This window comes from Pongo abelii, chromosome 7 (genome assembly GCF_028885655.2).
Source record: "Pongo abelii isolate AG06213 chromosome 7, NHGRI_mPonAbe1-v2.0_pri, whole genome shotgun sequence".
Lineage (NCBI taxonomy): Eukaryota > Metazoa > Chordata > Mammalia > Primates > Hominidae > Pongo > Pongo abelii.
In genome coordinates this window covers 112752672-112765984 of record NC_071992.2, presented here as the reverse complement: position 1 = coordinate 112765984, position 13313 = coordinate 112752672, and the positions used below count along the sequence as shown (strand labels likewise).

General features: G+C 37.4%; 1 protein-coding gene across 5 annotated transcripts in view; it reads right to left on the bottom strand.

Annotated features, from left to right (window-relative positions):
• Positions 1 to 13313, bottom strand: part of CPQ (carboxypeptidase Q) — a 585190-nt gene that overhangs the window by 382921 nt on the left and 188956 nt on the right.

The following is a 13313-nucleotide window of genomic DNA, read 5'->3' as shown; positions in this document are numbered from 1 at the left end:
CAATAATAAAAACTAAATTATGATCAACCATACTAAAGACTGAATTCCTTTTTTATTCTTGTTTTAGAAACTACAACACAAAAGCACTGTCATACAAAGAACAATCAAAGAATGTGCAAATAAAAAATGCAGACACAGTACAGCAGCTTGATAGGTAGTTATTTAATCAAAACAAGATATTTTTCTGAATTTTGTCATGTTTGTAGTATTTGGTGGCTCTCTTAAATTTACAAATTGTTATAATTTCTTCCCTATTGTAAATAAATGTTGATTTTATATCTAAATGTGTAGAAGTAACTTTGTATTGTTTTTCTTAAAGAGGCCCCCAAATTATGTAAGTTCCTACCCCTACAAAACTTGAGTCTTCTCCTGGCTTGAAATATAGAAGACACATAATAAATGTTTACTGAATAAAGTTAAGTTGAAAAAGTTAAAAATTAAATTCTTGTCCTTGATGTCAAATATTTACTCTACGGAGCAGTAACCAGTGAGGCAGCAGACATTCATTGAGCTATTAAACTATTACTGTTGACACCCAGGCAGAGGCTAGTTACCCCTTCACAACCACTGATGACATGGGGAGGTTGGAGTGGGTGGATAATTTATAGTTCTCTGTATTACACAGATATGAGGTAAACCCATCCTAAAGATACATCACTGTTGGCCTCTGCAAACCTATATTGAGATCCTTATTTCTCTTGCAAAAAAAAAAAAAAAAAAAAAAAAAACTCTTTTCATACTCCTCAACATCAGAGCTGCATAGTTTAAAAAAAAAAAAAGGAAAACAAATATCAGTCTGCAGAAACTCAGAAGCAATTGCTGGACCTGAGATTTTGCTCACTTATTTTAACAATTAACAGCAATTATGTATGGGATGGAGGATCTTTATTTGCATATTCTATACATTGGCAATTGTAAACTAAAAATAACTTCAGGATTATTACCCCAAAGCTCATGTTGTTAATGAAAAAGTTCAGAGGAAATGATACTGATTACACACTCCTAATTAGTTGACTTATCTGTGGTAGTCTGGGTAACTTTGGATGAATAAAAAGAGTATGCCTTCCAGTGCTTCAAATATTCAAGCTCATCATATAATGCTAAGTTTTACATTAATTATTTTGAAATTTTTGATGCTTTATCAAAAAGAATGATGATAGTAATGAATTTTATCACATACATTTTTTAAAAACCCATGAAGTGATCATCAGAAACAAAAAGAAGGAAAAGGAGGCAGATGCTCTTTATTACAAAAGCACACAGCAAATAATTGTAATAGAAATAATTGAATTAGAAAAACATTTGCAACTTCCAGTACAATGATTGATTCAGGCAGGGGTCATCAACGGATGTTAAAATCTCATTGGGTGAAATTTTGTTAAAGAACTTAAGATTCACAAAGTCTCAAGAGCATCCCACCATAATTACAATGTATTTCCTCTACAAAGGTGGAATGCTACCTTTCAATAAAGAAATCCAGAGATAATGCCTTAGACAAGTGATCAAATTTGGCCTCACCAATAAGGAAAAGTGACATTATTTGTTTCCTTATGTAATGCAATGAGGGGCATGACATTATCCACATAGAACCCTTGCCAAATATATTTAACGTGAATCTAATAATGAGGAACAACTCCAAACTGAGAAGCATTGTGCAAAATAACTCCCCTATGTTCTTTGAAAATGTTAGTGTCATAAAATACTAAAAAGACTAGGGAGCAATTTTAGATATAAGGAGACTAAAGCTTTATGACAACTAAATGTAATGTATGTCCTTGATTGGATTATGGAATTCAGAAAGAAAATATCAACAACATTACTGGGGGAAACAATTGGGAAAATCTGAATATGGATGAATTTTAAATTAAATAATATTTCTATAGCAATGCTAAATTTCTGAGGCATGACAATGATATTACAGTTATGTTAGAGGTGGTCCTTGCTCTTATGAAATACATGCTTATATATTTATGGGTGAAATGTTTTCAGTGTTATAACAACCTTACTTTCAAATGATCCAGAAACAGAGAGAGAGAGAGAGAAAGCAAATGTGGCAAAATATTGAGTAATGAATATAGATGAATATAAAAGAAAGCAACTAAAAGTAGATAAATTAGACTTCAAAATTTAAAACTTCTACTCATCAAAAGGCACTATTAAGAAAAGACTCGACACAAAAGATGGGCAAGACATCAGCTGGGAGAAAATATTTGCAAAACATATATCTGACTACGGATCTGTATCTAAATTATGTAAAGAACTCCTACCACTCAATAATTTTTAAAAAAATTATAGATGGGCAAAAGCCTGGAGTAGACTTCTCACAAAGAGAGATTCAGAAATCAGGGAGATGTAAATCAAAACTTCAGTGATATACCAATACATATCTGCCAGAAAGGCTAAAATTAAATTTTGGCGAGAATGTGGAGCAGCCTGAAGTGTCACACACGACTTCCAAAAATATAAAATGGTACAACTTCCTTAAAAAAAGTTAGGAGGCTGGGCGCCGTGGCTCATGCCTGCAATCCCAGCATTTTGGGAAGCTGAGGTGGGTGGATCACTTGAGATCGGGAGTTCGAGACCAGCCTGACCAACATGGAGAAACCCTGTCTCTACTAAAAATACAAAATTAGCCAGGTGTGGCAGTGCATGACTGTAATCCCAGCTACTCAGGAGGCTAAAGCAGGAGAATCGCTTGAATCCAGGAGGCGGAGGTTGCGGTGAGCCGAGATAGCGCCATTTACTCCTGCCTAGGCAACAAGAGTGAAACTCCATCTCAAAAAATAAAAATAAAAATAAAAAGTTAGGCAATTTCTTATAAAGAGTATATGAGTCACATCTATGGCCATACCACACTGAGATCTTGTCTGATCTCAGAAGAGTATATGAGTCATTTACTATTCTTTCAGCCTTACTATAGATTTATATTTTTCCACAAAAATCTCTACTAAAATGTTTTTGAAAAATAGCCAGGCATTGTGCCTTGTGCCTGTGGCCCCAGGGGGTGAAGGATGGAGTGAGCCATGATCATGCCACTGAACTCTAGCCTGAGCAACAGAGCAAGACCCTGTCTCAAAACAAAACAAAACAAAACAAAACAAAAAATTGAGAAAAAAAATCTGTGATGCTTTAGAATGTGGCTTCAGAAAAATAGCTATGATACAATATGTATCTGTTTAATTGGTTCTACTGTCTTAGATGATTTTTAAAATAGTTATCTATTCAATCAATATCTCTTAAGTACCTGCCCTGTGCCAGCAATCTCCTAGGTACTGAGAATACAATGAGGTACACGAAAGACACAGTTCCAGTCCTCATGCAATTTATATTTTTATGCAGAAGCACACGCTGAAAAACTAGATAGGTAGGTAGGTAGATAGACAGAAATTACCAAATATAATTAGGATTCTGTGCATACAGAGGAGATTATGTGTGACAGAGTTTGAGGGAGAGTGCTACTCTACTTAGTATAGTCAGGAAAGGCTTTTCACAAAAAGAACCTTTCAGTTGAAATGTAAAGATTGAAACGGAGTCAACCATACACAAAGCAGGGAAACAGCATTCCAGACAAAGGGGACAGTGAGTGCAAAGGCTCTGAGGTGGAAAATATCTTGGGCATTGTTTGAAATAGAACATTTGCTGCATTTTGGGTAAGCTGGCCACTGATACTGATTTGGGCCACCACAACTTTGGTACTGCTTGCAAGAACAACATCAAGCATTTAACATGAGGATAGAGAGAATGGAAAAGACAGTGCATAGTTTTTAGTCAATGACTGAGGGAGACTAAGGAGAGTGGGCTCCCGAAGTCGGGAGATAAACAGAACCCAAGTCTCTGGAGTCTTTGAACACTGAGGAGAGGTCTATCTAGAGCTGGTGCCTTTTAAGATAAGTCAGCTCATGTCAACCTACCTAGCTTAGTCCCATCACTATCCAATGATGACAATGATAATAATGACCATGGCCAAGATAAGACGTCAGTTATATTTCATCGATCACTTCCCATGTTTCAGTCTGTGTCAAGGGCTTGATTTCATTTAATTCTCTCAACAACTCTATGAGGTAAACATTGTTCTCCACATGTTACAGATGAGAAAACAGGCTCACACTGGTTGTTTAATGTACATAAGGTCACACAGCATCTAAATGGCAGAGCCAACATTAGAACCCAGCCCGTCTGATTTTGAATCCCACTCTATGTATTGTTACCTTTGATAGACTCCAACAAATACCTTTGGCTGGTACTTTCTCCAGGCACCTAAAGAGGCCAATGGGTCATTTGGATGGATGCAAGAGGACTTTAAGAGTCATCTTGAACTGATGACAGAGGTGGGGAGGAACACAGAGGGATTAAAAAAAGGCATAAGTAATAGAAAAAGACCGGCTGGAAAAAGTTTCTCAGGATTCTTTTGGTTCATAAGCTACATTACACATTTTTCAAAGGGTGCTGAATAAGCAAACAACATTGCCTTAATCCTGAAGCCTGAATTCAAAATGCATTCATTTCTTTTTGCCACTAGAGATTCAGAAAAACATGCCACAATGATGTGATTCTTGAGCTGTGCTTTTGATAAATAAAAAAACTGGAAAACAGAAGGTTAACATTTATATATATTTTACAATTATGAATGCAAAATAGCAGCCAAGAATAAATGTTTATATCAAGGTTATAAGCAGATGAAAAATGACAGTCTGTACTAGAAATGCAAACAGACCATTAATTATAGCAGCCCCACAAAGCACCAGAGTAATATGGAGTTCGCAATACTTTGCCAAAATTTACATAACTATATAGTCTCCTCTCAGATTCCAGAGATTCCATTTTTGATAAGTAGCAATTCAAAAGGTTAGTCACCTCATCTACATTATTATTCAATGTCTATGAATGTGAAATGGTGACACCTTGAATTTACATGTTAGAGAAAGGGTTGTGCTGCTTCCAGCTCTTTATTTATTCCAGCACTACTGTGTGCCAGGTACACAGCACAGCCCTGGGGATACCCAGATGAGTAAGACACACAGTCTGTCTGCAGAATTGCCAATCCAGAAAGGGAGACAGACTAGTAAATACATAACCCCAGCAGAGTTTGGACAAACTGAACAGACAGAGATCTAAATGGCATAGGGTTTATCTCCTAACCAGAAAGCTTCAATTATTATCCGCCAATTACAACAGTGACATTAACTAAATTAAGCTCTTCTTTCTTCTTCCTTCCTTTCTTCTTTTCTTTCTTTCCTTCCTTCTCTTTCTTCCTTCCCTCAATCCCTCCCTGACTACCTGCTTCCCTCCCTTCCTCCTTTTCATTCAAAAACTATATCCAGTCAATAGTTAACAAGACTGTATAATAGTAGCAACTTTACATGTACTTAAAACTTACTATGTGTCAGGCATCAATAACATTACTGCTTTTAAACCCCACAAAAGGCCAGGCTCAGTGGCTCACACCTGTAATCTCAGCACTTTGGGAGCCGAGGCAGGCAGATCACCTGAGGTTGAGAGTTCAAGACCAGCCTGGCCAACATGGTGAATCCCCATCTCTACTAAAAATAGAAAAAAATTAGATGGATGTGGTGGCAGGTGCCTGTAATCCCAGCCACTCAGGAGGCTGAGACAGGAGAATCGCTTGAACCCGGGAGGCAGAGGTTGCAGTGAGCCAAACTCATGCCATTTGCACTGCAGCCTGGGCAACTAGAGCAAAACTCCACTTCAGAAAAACAAAAACAAAATGAAACAAAAAAAGAAAACCCTCAAAACCCCAGGAAGAAAAACAAAGAAGATATTTCCCCCATTTTACAGATGAAACTGAGGCACCAATGAGGCACATCTGGCAAGTGGCTGAACAAAGACACAGGCATGGAGTCTCCAGAAGGTGGGCTCCAAAATACATTGCCTGGCTCTATCCATTATAAGGAAGCATGCCTGTCATACTACCTGATACAATAATAAGAATCCAGTGATTAAAGAACATTTTGGAATTTCTAACAAAGGCTTTTCAAACAAAGAATGTACCTTCCAAAAATCAGAAAGGGGGAAAAGAAAAGGATGATGAGAAGAAAAAATGCAGTGTTCATTGTGGGTCTTCTCTGGTTTCCCCCTTGGGAGCACAGTGGCCCTCCACCTGCATGAATGATGAGAATTGGCATTCTGCTTGATTACTGTGCATCTGTTATGAGCTTCAGAGTGAGTTAAGCAAAAACAAAATAAGCCTACTAATCGAGGTGAGTCACTTGTACAGTTTTTGAGTCCCAGTGGTATTTTCCTTATTTTTCACCAGCAGGCACATATGCCCCCCAAATTGCAATGATATTTCAAAACAATTTAAATCAAGCTTGATAGCTAATTATCTTAAGGTCATGCTTAAGAAACAAACAGGACATCAAAAATCTGAGACTGTCTAAAGGTTAAGAATGCAACATTAATTTTTTTCCCATTAAAAAACAAAGGGAGTGGGGAAAGCAAGCTTTTTTATTCCCTGAGAATAACTGGTTTTCAAAAATCATCCAAAATAGACCTCTTAAGACATTTCACCTCTGCTCTCAGTGTTTTAAGCTGGCCCTCTGATTACAAAATGTTCATGTGAAATCTCATCAAGATGCTTTCCTAAGATGAAGAATGTTTTATAAATTGTAATGGCTTTAATCAGCACCCTCTTTGAAGCTATTTAACTCTATGATGTAGCCCAACCATTGCTTCAATTATGTCATTTATCAACTTTGTATTAATTAAGTATCATTATAGAGATTGATTTATATACTTTTTCATGTCTCTCTCACCAGATGGTATAGCATTCTCCCTCTCTGACACTCCATAAACATCACCTGGATTCACTCATCTCTCTCCCCAGCTGAATGTTTAATCAGCTCTTAGTCATCTTCAAACTAAATTGCTCCTCTTCCTCCTCCTCTTCACTATACTCTGTCAATACAGTACACAAAGGCCAAGTGATATAAAACATCAGCCAGTAGTATTTCCAAAGCCAAGCCCTATCAACAACTCATTCCCACCTCAATGAGTTCATACCCAGTGTGGTGATGCAATTTTCACAGTAAAGTGAAGAGAAAGTCTTTTGCTTCCTTAGCTAATTAAAAGTTGCAGTCTCAGTTCAACTATCTGGGGCAATGGAGAAAATAACTAGGAAAAAAAATGTATGTGTGGCAATGAGAATACAACAAACAATTTGGCCTCAGTAGAGTTACCTTTTGAATTATATTTTACTTGGGCTAATATAAAAATTACTTTGCATTCTTGAGCTCGCATACTGAGAAAGCAAGAGGCAGAAGTCCCAAAGTATTACAAGAAAGCCAGCCTAGAATTTTAAACTGCCTTGGGTGATCTAAAAAGCGGACAACAGAGAAATGGAAATGCTGAACTGTTTTTCTTGCAAAATATAAAGACCAGATTAATGGGACTATCTTACAGTTGCCTCAGACTCAAAATGTCTAGAAACAAAACTGGCCGGTTTCCCTCCAAGCCAGCTCCCTCTCTTGACCCCTACATTTCTTATTCTCCTGTCCCCAAGCTGGGATCCTTAGAGCAGGGATCATCAGCTCAAGTATCTACAGGACTTGAATAGGCAACATAAATGAGTAAAGTATATAAAAAAAGAGGGGAAAACTTGGCAGATAAGAGGGGGGACATCCCATCAACAAGAAGGATTTGGTGGCTAATCTGCTCAGCTGAAGTTTGCCCAACAGAACATACAAGATATATCACCAAATCTGGTTTTTCTCTAAAACCACAAATCCTTATGGTTATTTGAAACTTATGATTTTTAAATTTTGGGGTGAACTAAACACAGATTCATCCCATAGATTTTTATCCTTGCCTATCAACTTGGACCCCTACTCCTTCCCCCTCTGAATCCAATCAATCCCCAAGTTCTAACGTTTTCATACTATGCCTCCTGCTGATTTCTTTCCATTCCAATTGCCATCATCGATGCCCTCATTACTTCATATCTGCATTATTAGAGGAGTATCCTGTCCTTCCCTCTGTAATGCATGCTATGCACAATGGGCAAATTGGTCTTTCTAAAACAGTAGTTCTTAAACTTTAATGTGTATCAGAATCACCTGAAGGGCTTGTTAAACCAGATTGCTGGACCCCACCCCTAGCTTTTCTGATACAATGGGTATTAGGTGGAGCCTAATAATTTGCACATCAATAAGCTCCTAGATAGGTTGATGTTGCTATTCCAGGGACCACACTTCAAGAACCACTGCTGTAAAATTCACCCCATATCTTTAACACATTCCATGGTTCTCCATTTCTTCCACATTAAACTTAAAACTGCCTAATCTGCTACCCTGAATTCTTCAAGCCTGGTCTCTTCCTCTCACCCCAAAATTGCATTTCTCTGACCCCCTAGGAGGCCTGGCTCCAGCTAAACTTATCTGCTTGTGTTTTGCCCAAATATATCATACACTCCCACTTTGCTTTGGTATTTACAGAGAGTCTTTCCACCTCCTTTCTCTTGGTCAATTCTGCCTTTTTATTGAACATACCCCAAATCTACATTGTCAGTGCAACCAACCCCAATCAGATTTCTGTTATCTCCTCTAGATTCCTATAGCATTAGCTCTCCAGGTTGCTTGGTACAATCTAACAGCATGGAAGTTAGAGACAGAGACTCTGAGTTTGAATCCTAGTTCTTTCATTAGATGCACAGCATGATAAGCCATTAACCATTCTGAACCTGTCTCTCCTTCAGTAAAAGAGATACCAATACAGTATCTACTGCTATTGGGTTACATAAAGAATTAATTGAGACAAACTCTTTAACCCTTTAGAATAGTACAAAGTTGGTGCTTAATAAATAGTAATTCGCTTTCTTTATCCTTTTCCCCCAATCATTCACTTAGCACTAAATATAAAACAAATAACAGTAATCACTTACATGTTCTTACCCCCTTCTCTTTTGGCTACATAAAAATATTTACTGAGGACAAAAAATATATGGAATTCACCTCAGTAATCCTAGTACTTGGAAATTTCTGAGCAACTAGGAAGCTCTCAAGAAATATGTACTAAACAATATGATAAATTTGAGAAATAATGTAAGACAAATTGTTCCATAGAGAAGCTTTCCTCTGTGGGACTTAAATCTCTAATTAATTGCATTTATTCTTAAAATATATTTCCCATGACAAAAGCAAAGAAAGGTATTTTACCATCAGAAAAACTAAAAAAGCTCTAATGGGGGGGGGTCTCAGTTGATAATGGTGATGGAAAGAAGTGTCATTAGAAAAGCATTAACAAAGGGAAGATCTCCTAGAAGTAAAATTGAGCCCAAGAACACTAATAACAGCAACACAGAGAATAACAATAATGAACCTGGAGACGATGCTGACAACAAGCAATGGACATTTTTTCAGGACATCTGTTATGCAACCGTGTGACCACTGCAGACCCAAAATGACTGATGATATTGATGATTGCACCAAAAAGTGTCCAATCAAACTGGTCAAATCAAACTACCCTCCAGGGGATTCTCAAATTTTGAATCCAAGCAGCAACAAATTATAATATATATATATAAAATATAATGTTCTCTAGTGTTGCTGACTTCTATATTTTTAGATGAAATCCAGTATCACTCCCATAGAGGTGAAATGCTTTTCAGAGAGAAGGGAGCTATTTTCCCTAATCAGCAACTCAAAACATCTTTGTTCATAAGTGTTGTGGCAGAAAAAATGTATAATCTGGCATATTGGGCATCTGAATATTTTCCTCCAAATGCAGAGCAAAGTACCCTAAAAGTTCAAGTTGTTTCAAACTTACTATACATAGGTTACATAGTTCGGACAAAGAGCACCAGGAACTGGGTCAGCTGGTTTGTTATGAGAGCCCTGCCATGATTTACTCTACATCCTCAGACAAATTCATTCCTTCTGTAGACATTTCCTAAGTTATTACCATGTTTCAAACATTATACTAGATGATAGGAACCCAGAGGTTAAAAAATACATGTAATCAATGTCTTTCTGGAACTTACAGTCTAGTGTGGAGACAGGCAATTGGGGCAGACTGGGCAGTATTTCACCAAATTCACTTTCCTTTCACCCTGGACATAAAGATAGGCCAAATTTCCTAGCCTCCATGTAACGGCATTCTGCCCAATAGAATGTCAGCAGAAGTGAGGTGTGCCATAGCCAGGCCTAGATATGTACAACCATGGAAAATCTCCCTATAGGTTATCAACTTTCTCTCTCTATCCCCTTATGCGTCAGATGAATGCAGAAGACTCTGCAGAGAACTCAGATCTCAAAAATGATAGAGCCACAGATGGAAAGGAGCAGAAGGCCACATTCTGACCACCCCCTTGAAACAATTATGTGAACATGCAAGAGACTCCTATTGTGTGAAGTGACTGAGATTTGAAGCTGTTTGTTACAACAGTTAGTCTACTCTACCAAAGCACGAACCAAAACTATCAATACTTCCAAGACATTATGATACAGAGCATGCACAGGACAATGTATGTGGAAATACCAAAAAAGAGTTAACTCACCTGGGCTACAAGTGGATATCAGGGAGGGATCCCCAGAGGAAGAAACTCATAAGTGTGTGGCAGTGAGAAGGGAAATGGAGGGTTGCAGAGGAGAAAGCATATGCAAAGTCACAAAACTTTGAGGAAACGTGGTGCGTGGGAAAAGTGTTAGTGATTCCTGACTGCTGGAATGTGGAGTCGCCTGGGAAATGGAGCTGCTCCGTGTGTAATTGTTGAAATGACTGATAAAGAGCAGAACCTAAGAGACTCAGTGTCTGTTAGAAATGATGGACACGGAAAGAGAAAAAAGCAATAAAGGACCATGTGACTTAGAAGATGAAGGATGAGGTCAATTTTGAAAAAAATTGAAACTGAAATAGCTATGGAACATCCCAAAGAAGAATCCACAGGCAGGTGAATATATAGGCCTAGAGCTCACGGCACTGGTATGGATGGGAGAGGGGTTTGGAAATGGCCACAATGTAGATTGTGGTTGAAGTCACATCTTCACAAGCATGAACCACATTCATAGGAGCATGATGAGGATACTTAGGTCAAACAGTCACAGTGAGAAGCCAGAGATACAGGGAAGGAATAGAGAAGAGAGTGAAAGGGTGTAAGAGTGAGAGTGACAGCAAGCAAGAAAGAGAGAGAAAACATGAGAAAGAAGTCATGGAAACCAAAGAGAAGAAACACTGAAAACGCAGTTGATAGAGGCAAGTGCTTCATAAAAGTGAAGTAAGATGATGGCCTGAAAAATGTCCATTAAATTTGACAAGTAGGCAGTTATTTGTGACCTTAACAAGTCCTGTTTCAGTATTGGCAAAAGCCAGGCTATAATAGTCTGAAGAGTGAATGAAAGGTGAGGAATTAGAGGTAGGAATATAGAATACTCATCAAAGAAATTTAGTTCTAAAAACAATAAGCTAGAAGTAGACAAACATAGTTTATCTCATTTTATTTTCATTTTTATTTCTTAGGATGCAAAACTTAAACATGTTAATATGTCTAATTGTCTGAACTTTCATTTCCCTATCAATAAAATAGGGCTAATAATGACCCTTCTGCATGAGCCACTGAATTGTTGTCAGAGCAAATAAAGTAACATGCGAAAGATTCTAAAGTGCTATGTAAAGTCCAATGTTATTATGTATTTATAAATGTTGAAAGAATAGAGTTATACAAGAGTCCAGTGAAATATGGATTGGCTATAAAATCAGCAAAACATTATAATCAGTCTTAGAGGCTAGCAACAGATTCTGAAGTCGCTTGCTGGACAATTTTTCTGGTATTCCTAAGTTGTAGCTTGGGTTTCCAGATGTCTTCATTATGCCAGAAAAAAAAAAAAAACACATGCCAGTGAATCCTGGCAAATTACTGTGCATTAAGTCATTTGGGAATTTATTAGTCTTATGAGTAGTAGTTCTTAAATAAAGGTTTCTGGCAATCACCCAGTTTCACAAAGCAACAGACCAGCTCCATAATTTAAGTCTCATGACCAGTGTAATCATGGTGAATGGCCACAGCTTGCTGAGTATGTTATTCCAAGAGGTGATGGAGGTATTATGGGAAGTAAGCAGCCATTTTAGGACTTCCCTCCTGGGAAGCTTAATCATCCAAAAGAATATGGTCCAATCATTATTTCACTAGTTTTGAAACCTCTAAAGACCCCGCAAAGAACATTATTTTTAGCACTATGACATCAATGTAACTAGTCGTATAACTTTCTAACATGTAGTTTTAACATGCCCCATCCTCCTCCCATGGGAAGATATCTTATCCCTATATAAGGAAAATGTCTCTTTCCTTTTCCCTGCACTTTTGTACAACTCTCCTCTGACTGGGTTTCCTAGCTGCTGACATACGTTCCCCAGTTATTTTTATTTTCAGGGGTGTAGGGTGCTAATTAAGGTCAAGCAGCTGTGTCTCCAGTTCCAAACAGCAATTGTGCAGAATAAATAAACTTCCCTTTCCAATAGATACTAAAAATCCAAACTGGAGACCCAAATAAACCCTATCTGCTATTATTTTTGCATTTAAAAAAAATCTTAGGCCAGGCTATCACACTAAAGTTATGCTTCTTTTCTCCATGTTTCTCAAATATTTTATCCTTAACGTATGACACTGCCATAATAGCTATTAAACTAGGCTGAACATCTACATCTCAGTTTTTAGACTTTTTATCCACTGTAATACTGAATTTCATCCTAGGACTGAGGGCCAATAAAGTTATTTGGCATTACCTCAATCAAGACTACAAAGAAAAAGACAAGTCTTATGTTACTCTCAAACAATATTACCAAATATTTATATGAACCTTTGTAGATAATCATTTACATATAATTAAGTATCTTTTTCAAGTTGACCTCATTTAATCTCAAAATTATTTTGTACATTTATTATTATTCTTTATCCCTGGTTAAGAGAAGAAAATTATGAGGCCTAGAGAAGTTTAAGAAACATTCCTAAGACCACATAGTTGTTTGGGAGCAGAGCCAAGTCTGTATCCAAGGTCCTCTAATTCCCTAACTCTTCACTATACCATAGATGGCCCCCATCATGTCACCCACTCTCTTTTTACTCCACTTCTCTAGCAACATGGAAAACAGCCTGGCTCCCTCTGAAGTCATTAAGAATCTTTGATGAAATGCAGACATGAACGCAGTTCTTCCTCCAATGAAAATACATTATATATTAGTTACATAAGGAATGTAATGGGATCACTGTGGATGTGGAAAGCTTTAAAGCTTTTTAAAGGAATGCACAAATGATGCTTGGAATCCAGAAAAGCCAAAGAAGATATTACAAACAAATGACCAAATGT